Genomic DNA, 10,440 nt, shown 5'->3' on the forward strand with positions numbered 1-10,440 from the left:
AAAGATAGCTTCCTCATCACACAGCAGAGTTAAATGGATCGCGGACAATTCTGGTAAGGAGTACATAAATAAAGGAGAGAAGTTCCATGTTGTGCATTCACAACTTTTTTTTCCAGGCATGTGGGCTAATGAGAGCATTGGTGGAAAAATACTGTCATTCTTGACTGGGGTTCCAGAAGAATAAATCCAGGAAAACAAGGGCATTCGAGAAAGAGTAACCCCCAAAGGGAAAGAGCCAGACTGTGGTCACCAAATTTGATCTACCTAAATCTGTGAGTGACCCCAGAATAATAAACGTCCAGAGTGAACTCAAAGCCACCAGCCAACAACAGATCTAAACTCAGATCAGAGCTGCTATCTGAAAAGCAGAGCTTACAGTTTAAGTCTAATCAATATAATTGCCTGATAAGTCAAATGAAATAGCATTCATCACAGAAAAATAACAGAATCCAGTGCCCTCGTAACTTAAGTATCATAATATCCAACATGCAATTCAAGATTAGTTGACAGCTGACAAATCAATAAAATGATATACAGAAAATAAAAATCAATGGTCTGAGTGAATCATATATTGGAATTAACAGGATTTTAAAATAGCTACTATAACCATTCCCAAAGATGTAAAAAATATAAAGGCTTGTGATGAATCAAAAGATATAAAATATCTTTAGTTAAATAAAAATCATTTTTAAAAGACAAAATGGAAAGTCTAAAAATGAAAAATACGTTTGAAATAAAATATTCACTAGAGAGACTTAGCAGCTTAGAGATAGCAGAATCCATAATTTGACCAACATCTCTCCTTCTTAATTCTATCTTGGCAGATTTTTCTTTGCTTTTTTCTTTCTTCTTCTTTTACTTTTTTTTCCTTTTTTTTTTGTACAGGGTTGGAATCAGGAAATTGTGGATGAGAACATATTTAATTTACTAAATTAGAAATTTGGCATGCGGAGGTAAAAGCATAACAAAAAATTACACTTGATCAAAAAAAAAGGAAGGAAAAGGTGGTTATCACCAAGAATCAGGTGAAACAGCCAATCTCCTGCATTGCATACTTTAAAGCTCTTTTTAAAAAATTTACTTACTTACTTATTTATTTATGGCTGTGTTGGGTCTTCATTGCTGCGCGCGGGCTTTCTCTAGTTGCGGTGAGCGGGGGCTACTCTTCGTTGCAGTGCGCAGCCTTCTCATTGTGGTGGCTTCTCTTGTTGTGGAGCACGGGCTCTAGGTGTGCAGGCTTCAGTAGTTGTGGCTCATGGGCTCTAGAGGTTATATATGAAGAATATAAACTCAAAGAAATATTAAAGTTTTCTATAAAGATGAGATGTTGTGATTGATACCTTCTATGGGGATCTTTCTGGATAAACTGACATGACTTTGTTATCAGAATTGATTTCCATTTAGGAGGACATGTGCTTTGGCCTGATGACTTGCTATATATGAATCATCATTCCACTACCTGCAGGAAAAAAAAAAATGCTAGATTTCTTGTTCAGCTTAAGAGAATAAGAACTTAATTTATTGCTAAATTCTTAAGAACTGGGACCAGGGCTTGAACCCGTGTCCCTGCATTGGCAGGATGATTCTTAACCATTGCACCACCAGGGAAGTCCCGCATTGCATTTGTTAAAAATCACTTCTTATTAAGCAGAGACATTGGAGGTAAGGTGGTAGAGCTAAGAAAAAATGTCAGTAGCCCCACAGTTTTCTTTCCGTTTCTCAATTCATTATCTCAAGCCTCTTGCAAATTAGACTTTATAATATCTCTCTGTGATCGAAAATCCAACTGTATTTAGCCAAGGTAAAGGCAGCAAAATTTGATTTTTTACTACAGAATATTATAACAAATCCTGTTCCATTATACTTTATGAAATCTGCTTTATAGAAACCTCTACCAGAAATTTAAATGTTTCTAGTCTCATACATAATTTCTTTCTCTCAACATTATTCTCAGGTAAAAATGGATGCAAGTATAAGTCACAATGACATCCATAAAAAATGTCTCCTGCTCATTCCTATAAAAGATCAGCCTTTGGTAGCTTCCATCTTAGAGACAGATGCAACAGTTTACTTTTATAGGCGCTGCAAATTGCAGTGGTAACATTTTTCAATTTATTTTATTTGTTTGTCCTTAATAGATGTTGCTTTTATTTTTTATTTGTACCTGTGGTCTGACATTTCCTCTGCATCCATTTCCAGAACTTCTGAACCACAAAGCAATCCATGAGCTGATCCCAATCAAGTTGCTGACCACATCTACCTGCAATCAATGATAGTTTCATGTCACTTGAATTCTACAGAAGCAAAAACAAACAAACAAAAACAACCAAAATTTGTTAAGTCAAGAAATTCTGAAGTTGGTATTAGCTATTTCTGAAAATTCATTTTCCTACGGGCTTTGACTCCAAGCTCTCTGTGGAGACAGGCAAAATGTCATGCCGGCAAAGTCTGTTTTGTACTAGTCTCTACTTCCTAATTCTGTGTCTCTCTCATCTAGTGGTGCCTCCTGGCCTCACCTGCTCATCACCGATTCTAGTTCTGCCTTAGAAGGTTTAAAAATTTTTGATTGTAGACATTTTCCACATTTAGTTGGAAATAATGAAGAAACTTCGTACAAATATGTTGCATACAATCTAAAAGAGAGTAAAACTTTCAACCACAGATCCAGCTCCAAATGGATAATTTTGGGTATCAAATTGACTGATTGTCTCTTGATTCCCCTGATATCAATCTGGCAGTGCAACTGAACTGTGGGTTATGCTGCCACACTTTTGTGGATTCTAGGAGAAGACACGGGTTTCCTGAGTCAGAGATGAAGTAACTTTTATTATTCAGTAGCAAGAGTAACATGATTTTTTCCACCAATTTTGCAAGTTCCAATTTCTCCCAGGGTACGTGAGGGAGACTAGGTGGTATCTGCACACACAGTGGGTTGTGCTATAAGAAAGAAATCCGGAGCTTAGGTAAACCAAATTTTTATAGTAGTAAGAGGAAGACATTGTCATTAACTCGACTGCATTAGACAGTAAGCATGCCTACCCATTGCTCCAGAGGGAGAGACACTACTTCTGATTTCTAGGGCTATTAGCTAAACATCCTTGAAAAAATAATCCATAATTAAAGGCAGTTAGTACCTTGCTCATAAACCGGGTAGAAACAAGAGAGATCTGTGGATAATTATCTTCCAACAAATACTTAGCGGCTTTTATTTTCCAAAACCTTTTTTAATTTTTGACAAAATACCATCAAAATAAATCCATAAAAATTTTGAACACATTCAGGTTTCAGGCTATTTTTTAAGTCATTGAAATTTAGAAGGTTTGAGAGAAGAGTAGTTTGCTTGGCATACATAATGGGATTGTTTCCAAATAATACCCAGTTCTCTTGTCAAGTCCATCAGAGAGTCAGTGACTTCAGCGAGACAGGAAAATGTAGAAATACCTGCTGATAAGTCAACTTGGTTGAAGTTAGCAGGGAAGACCCACATGTTAATAGATGCCATTGTTCTCTGAGAGAAGAGACCTTTTAAATCACGATAATGGGAAATGGGGCCTGAAAGACAGCAATACCAAATCCTAACTGGTATTAGGTATCCAATCAAAATTGATCCTAAAACCATGGGACATATTTTCCTGCAAAAATATGTAATGTTTAGTGTTTCAACTCTCCAACAGAACAGGAAGTATATTACATAATTTCAGTAGCACTGAAGTATTAAGAAAAGTGACTATGTACATTCATAACAAAAGGCCCAAATTAAAGCTTTTTTATAAGAAAACATTTGGGTAAAATTGATTTTCAGCATTATCTGTAAATTGCAAGAAAACTAGCTTGCAGTGGGGAGGATAAAAAGATAACTAAATGGGCAAATACTTAGCTTTGTTTTTCAAATACCTGAAAAGTTGAGTTTTTCTATTTTATATGAAAGTGTGTCTTTAAAATGTGGAGCCTAATTAGCAAGCAATAAAACTGTCTTGCCAAGTGGTTCTAAAGGTCTAGCTCATTAATAATATAAGAAGAATCTTCATTAAGCTAGAAGACATTGCTACTTTAAATATATTACACATGATCTTATAATTTTGGGTTTTATAGTTTTAATTGAATGTTTGCACCACTTATAATGTCACAGCCTTTATGATTTCACTTAACAATTGCCATCTGAAACTTTTCACATTATCCTGTAAGTCTTAACAAAATATGTGTGTGTGTGTGTGTGTGTGTGTGTTTTCACCTAGGTTTCCTTTTTAAATAAAAAGATTAGGCTTTTAGACAGGCACAACAAAAACATTACTTTCTGGTTTTAATTTTCCTGCAATGACATTAATTATTTATTCCACAGTTACTGAACACCGGATATATATAAAATATCATGTTTATCACTGGCATACTTAGATAAATATGTCACAATCTTACACTAGTGAAATTTACAAGCAAGTAGTCGATTCAGATATGCAAACAATATTTTCCTAAGAACAATTTTTCCTAGCTTGAGCTACATAACTCTGAAATACTTTTTTATCAGATAATTTTCATTTTTAGAGCTAAATGGGTCTTTAAAACTCATTTAATATAACTCCTTCAGCTTTTAAATAAGAATAAAGAAGTCCAGGAAGATTGTTATTTGTCCAAGTGTCCCTGTAACCCTGGAATTAGAAATAAATCTCCAAATTCAAGTCTAAAGCTTTTTCTGTTGGTGAAAATATCTGAAGCACAGTACTTATGGTAGATCACCAAACCTTGAAATATTTGTGGTAAGTAGCAAAGACACCTCCTAAGAATGATTTTTCTCATTTTTATATAAAATATGATTTTAAATAAATATGAACAAATTTGATATTATTAAAAATTATGGTTTGTTAATAACATTTTATTTTTGAATTATCATTTGTTATAGTTACCAGTTTGCCAAACTACTTTAAAATAATTTTAATTAATTTACGCTCTGTAGAGTTCAACTTAATTATACACATTTATACTTACTGTATACTTATTTATATTTATATATTATACTTATTTATACGTATTTATCAGTATACATATTTATACTTATTCCTGTTTTGTACTCCCCTGAAAAATTATTAAAGGACACATACTTGAAAAGTACTTCAGACATTTAGATGAGGGGAAAAAATTCATGAAACTCAAATTTACTTACATTTGTATCAATAATTATTAAAAGATTTAGCCTAATGCACACAAGTTAAGGGTATGTTACCTGCCTAAAAGATATCAGTGCTTTAAAAAAGGGCCAATGTCATGTCAAATACACCTTCTGTCTGCTCTATGTATCAAACACTACTACTAAATAATAGCTCTTTTGTCTCTATGGTCCTTATGAATAGAACATGTATATTGAGAGTTTTTGTATTTTTGCTTTCATCTATAGCTGTAAGAGGCACAGAATGTCTCCCCATTACCAAGGGAAATGTCAGAAGCCAAAATATACTTGATCAGTATAAAACGGCTGCCAGTCTAGACCATTAAGGCCCCCAAAAGTCCACATATAGTAGTACGTTTGACTGTGTACTTTGAGATTTCATATACTTATATTGATATTCATATACTTATATCAACTATATATTACATATAATATGTTTAAATATGCACATACATAACATTATTAATTATAATTATCAATTATATTATCAACTGATCAAATATATATCAATACATAATTGATCAAATATGTATTAATTATATATAAATACATATACACCTATACACACATATATGTATTCAGTATTTATTTGAAATATTTACATCTAGGTCCAAAGAGAACTCTAGCAGAGAATATCTGAATTTAGCTTGCAAAGGAGTGGTTTAATTATTCTTTTGGTTGCTAAAATGGATCAGAGACCAATTCCAATGTGCGTAGGGGATGGCTTTCCCCCCACACCACCAAGAAATGCTTAGGACACCAGCTGGGTTTCCTACAATTCAACACAATGTTGACACTATCTACCAGGAAATAGCATCTGTTCCACAGGTTACGGGCTCAGTCTCACAAGATCACCCTCTACCCCAGGGGCCAATCGCAAGCCTAAGTTAACACCTGTGCATCTGACCAATCGGCTATACACTGAAGGTTGCAAGGATCCCCCTCCTTGGATTTCGGATGCTAGTTTCAAGTCCAGGCTGTAAACTGTACTTCTGACTAACTGGCTCTAAAACAGAGGTTCCCATGACCTCCTCCCCCTTTGGATTCATTTAATTAGCTAAAGCAACTCAAACTCAAGGACACATTTACTTACATTTACCAGTTTATAATAAAAGGATATGATAAAGGACACAGATGAACACCCAGATGGAAGACATGTGTAGGGCAAGGTATGCGGGGAGGCGTGTGGAGCTTCCCTGTCTTGCCAGGGCTCGTCACTCTCCTGGCATCTCCATGAGTTCACCAACACAGAATCTCTGAACCCTATCCTTTTGGGTTTTCATGGAGGCTTTATTACACAGTCATGACTGACTAAATCATTGGCCATTGGTGACTGATTGCACCTCAGCCCCTCTCCCCCTCCCAGAGGTTATGTGCAGGGGGCGGGAGATTCTGAAAGTTTCAGCTGTCTGATTACAGGGTTGGTTCCCCCGGCAACAAGGCAGCATTCTCGTTACCTGAGGGCTTTCCATAAGTCACCTCATTAACAACATAAGACACCTTTATGGCTCCCATCACAGGAGATTACAAGGTTTTAGAGCTCTATGCTCTAAAACAGAATGGGGTCAAAGTCCAAGTATAAATTTTTCTTGTTATAAATCACAACATCCCAGTCCCAAAGTACAGTCTAGCACCAATTATATGAAAAATTCTTTCCAGGATAAAAAATTATATGCCAATCAGAGGATTAAGATTTTGGAACTAATGTTGTTTCCTCTGTCACCTGACCTGAACAACATGCTGAAAACAATACAGAGCAGTGATGAGTCAGATGGAGGCATTTCCTAGGCTTGGACAGCAAGCTGGAGGGCATCTGACATCAGTAACGTATTGATCCCACAGGAAATACACTGTTATAGTCAATATCATAAACTGAAGGTTTAAAAGCTTACATTCTCTACTCAGCCAGCAACTACTGTGTACCTATGTGCTAGGCACATTTCACTTATCATGAGTGTAGGCATTATTTACCTAATTTTGAGTATAAATAAATTGACATTGACCCCAGAGTGGTTCAGTGAATTGCTTAAGGAGACAAAGCGAGTCACAAAAAGAAGTTCTTTCTAGACATAAAATTTAATGTCTTTCCCTATGTTTGTTTGCCCAGGTAATTTGAGGTAGGAACACATTCCCTTGGCACTTTCTCTGCTATGATATAAACCCCTTGATCAGCAGCAATACTCTATGGAACACTCGGATGGTGGCCAGGGCCTTCAGTGAGCACATGGATGTGGTGCTAGCAGAAGCATTGTGGCAGGGAAGACAGATCCACCTGCAGGATACGTTGTCTCTCCCAGTGAGGATGAATCAGTGTAATCAATCACCCACCAGGTGGCTGGCTGGTACCCCTGGGAACAGTGCCATATTAGGGGCTCAATAGCATTTACTGTTAGCAAGGTAGACACTCATCAGTAGTGGTAGCCAGGTCAGGTAAAGGAAAAGGAAGACTGTGCTGTAGATCTCATGCATCACTGCCACCGTGACACATCATTCATGAGCCTATTATGCAAACATTGGGTTGGCTGATGAAAGTGGTTGACATCCTCAGAGTGCTTCATTTTGTCCTTTTAATTATTAACAGCCTCCTTAAGATACCCTTTTTTGGTATTCACATGAGGCACAAATATCTTCACACTGTGCCGACTCCAAGTGACCCATCTATCTACCTGCTTCTCCCCTAGACTTCCTTTTTACCCATCTTACAATCCTGTTCCTTCCAAGTTCCTGACCATCCAGTGCAAAAGGAAAATCAAAATGCTAAGAGAGTGCTCTGAAATGGAGCCTGGAGACCACTGAGGCAGTGTGACTTATGCACATCTCAGCAGGATGGAATCTGACCTTCTGATCACTTATCTTCTTATGGCAGGCAGCCAGAACATCTGCACAATGTTCCAGAAACTCAAGACACTCATCGGACCCTTATACTAAGATAACTCAAGGTAGCTTATCTGCTTATCAGACCCTTACTCCAAAACAACACGGGACAGCCATCTCTTAAGGACAAATATTTCCTTTCTTGTGTCAGAGTAGAGCCTCATGGTTTTTGCAATTTACAAGCCCTGACTCTATCTCTTCCCTGGAACACGTTTTCAGTTTTACCTGGATCTGTGTCTCCCAAATTGCAATTCTTAAGACTCCAAATAAATTCTTTTCTTACTTGCAGCCTTCTGTATTGTTGTTTTTTTTTTTTTTTTTTTTTGCTTTGGTTGACATCAGTCAAAGTCTTAGCAACTTCCCTCAAAACGTTGTAGATATATATTCTGGCAACTCACTCCAGATAATCTAACCAAACAAATTTTGGCCAATGGGAAAATGTTTCCTTTACTGCTATCCTTCAGCATCATGTCTGAGTTGAGCTACAATGCTGTAGTCACCCACTTTCAGTTGGTACCAGCATTTCTTGCAGACCTACTTATTTTCAAACTATACCGAGTTTTTTCTTCTTCTGTTACCTGGTCATAAGCTACTTCCTATGACAGACTGAGAGAGAGGAGGCAATGTAACAGGAATGGTACTGAAGGAGTCTGAGGCACCCATCGCATAATGTAGTTCTGAGTTCATTGCCTTTCATACAGCCTTTCCAGTTGGTGATAAATTGCTACTGCTTATACCCACCTGTATGGCTTACTGAGTAAGATAACATCCAGTTCATGACAGAAAACTTACGCTGCATGGGCAACTGCATGGTGTTCCACAGTTAAGCATTCACTCTCTAACAATGCCCAGTAGCAAACACGGTAGCTTTCACCAAGCCCTGTAGCAAACACAGCACAAGGCCCAAATATAAGGAATTTGTGTATATCTGTGCACACAGAACAAATACCAGGAATTTAAAACAGTAATATTAAATACATTAAATAGTAAATTAAATACATTAAATATTAAATACATAATATTAAATACATTAAATACATTTAATGATTTACAGGAATAGGCATAATAGGAAAAGCGTCATGAATAATTCCACTCTTATACAATTTTCCCCAAATTGATCTATAGATTTCACACAATTCCAATCGAAACTTCATGAAGCTTTTCATAGAGATTAACAAGCTAATTCTAAAATTTAAATTGAAATGCAAAGAACATAAAATAGGTAAATAAACTTTGAAAAAGAGGAACAAAGTTCGATCCTGACTTCAAAATTTAATTTAAAATTATAGGAATCAATACTGTACAGTATTGCTATGAAGATAAGTATCTAAATCAATGAATACTCTAAAGAAACTAGAAATTGTGCATTGGGAAATGACAGTCCTTGTACCACACAGTCCCTGAATAACACATGATGCATATAGAAAAAAATAATTAAACTTGACTCTTATCTTACACTGTATAAGAAAATTAAATCACAATGCATTATACGTACATTAAACATACAAGCTAAAACTCCAAAACTTTTAGAATACCTAGGAGAAAATACTTCAGTCTTGCAGCAAGCAAAGATTCCTTAGCTAGGTAACAAGAAGCAAAACCTTCAAAATAATTGGGAACATGAACTGAATCTAAATTTTAAAAAATTTGCTCTTTGAAAGTACATCGATAAAAAAAATAAAAATGCAAGTAAAGATATGAACGTCCTGTGTATGCTTGTGTATTCTGCACTCTTTATTAGATTAACAGAAAACAAACATAGAATAAATAAAATTACCAAAGCAAAATGTCAATTCTATAAAAAGACCAAAAAAAAAAAAAAGAAATAGAAAAAAAATTGACAAATCTCTGGCAAGTCTTGAAAGAGGGAGAGAGAGAGAGAAAAGGCAGAACAATAAAAAATTATTAAGATATAAGAGGAATATAACTCAGACATCACATTAAAGACATTAGAGTACAATTTTTTTGAATTTTATTTACTTTGTTTTTTATAAGCAGGTTCTTATCAGTTATCTATTTATACATATTAGTGTATATATGTCAATCCCAATCTCTTTATTGATAGGCATTTAAGAGAACCATATACCATGTTTACAGATTGAGACTCTCAGCATAATAAAGATGTCAACTCTCCCCAAACTGATCTACAGTTTCAATGCCATTCCAGTAAAATCTCAACAGATCTCAACAGGTTGTTTATGAAGTCTGGAAAGCTGATTTTTAAATTGATACGGTAGAGCAAAGGGCCTAATTTTTTTTTAAAGTTTGTTAAATAACAAGGTAGTGAGAATTGTCTTAACAGATATCAACATAATGCTGTGCCATACGCTATGATAACTAAGACAGTGTGGTATTAATACAAGCATAGATATGCATAAACAATGCGATAAAACAAAGATCCAAGAAAC

The 10,440-nt window shown here is 35.6% G+C and overlaps 1 long non-coding RNA gene across 1 annotated transcript; it reads right to left on the minus strand.

Annotated features, from left to right (window-relative positions):
* Nucleotides 1-1,097: 1,097 nt before the first annotated feature.
* LOC115842093 (uncharacterized) lies at nt 1,098-8,913 on the minus strand. Its single transcript, XR_004035081.2, has 4 exons — nt 8,825-8,913; nt 2,165-2,260; nt 1,341-1,459; nt 1,098-1,262 (listed from the first exon to the last, which is right to left on the minus strand). It is a non-coding gene; the product is annotated as an uncharacterized lncRNA (long non-coding RNA).
* Nucleotides 8,914-10,440: the final 1,527 nt, after the last annotated feature.

Source organism: Globicephala melas, chromosome 13 (genome assembly GCF_963455315.2).
Source record: "Globicephala melas chromosome 13, mGloMel1.2, whole genome shotgun sequence".
NCBI lineage: Eukaryota > Metazoa > Chordata > Mammalia > Artiodactyla > Delphinidae > Globicephala > Globicephala melas.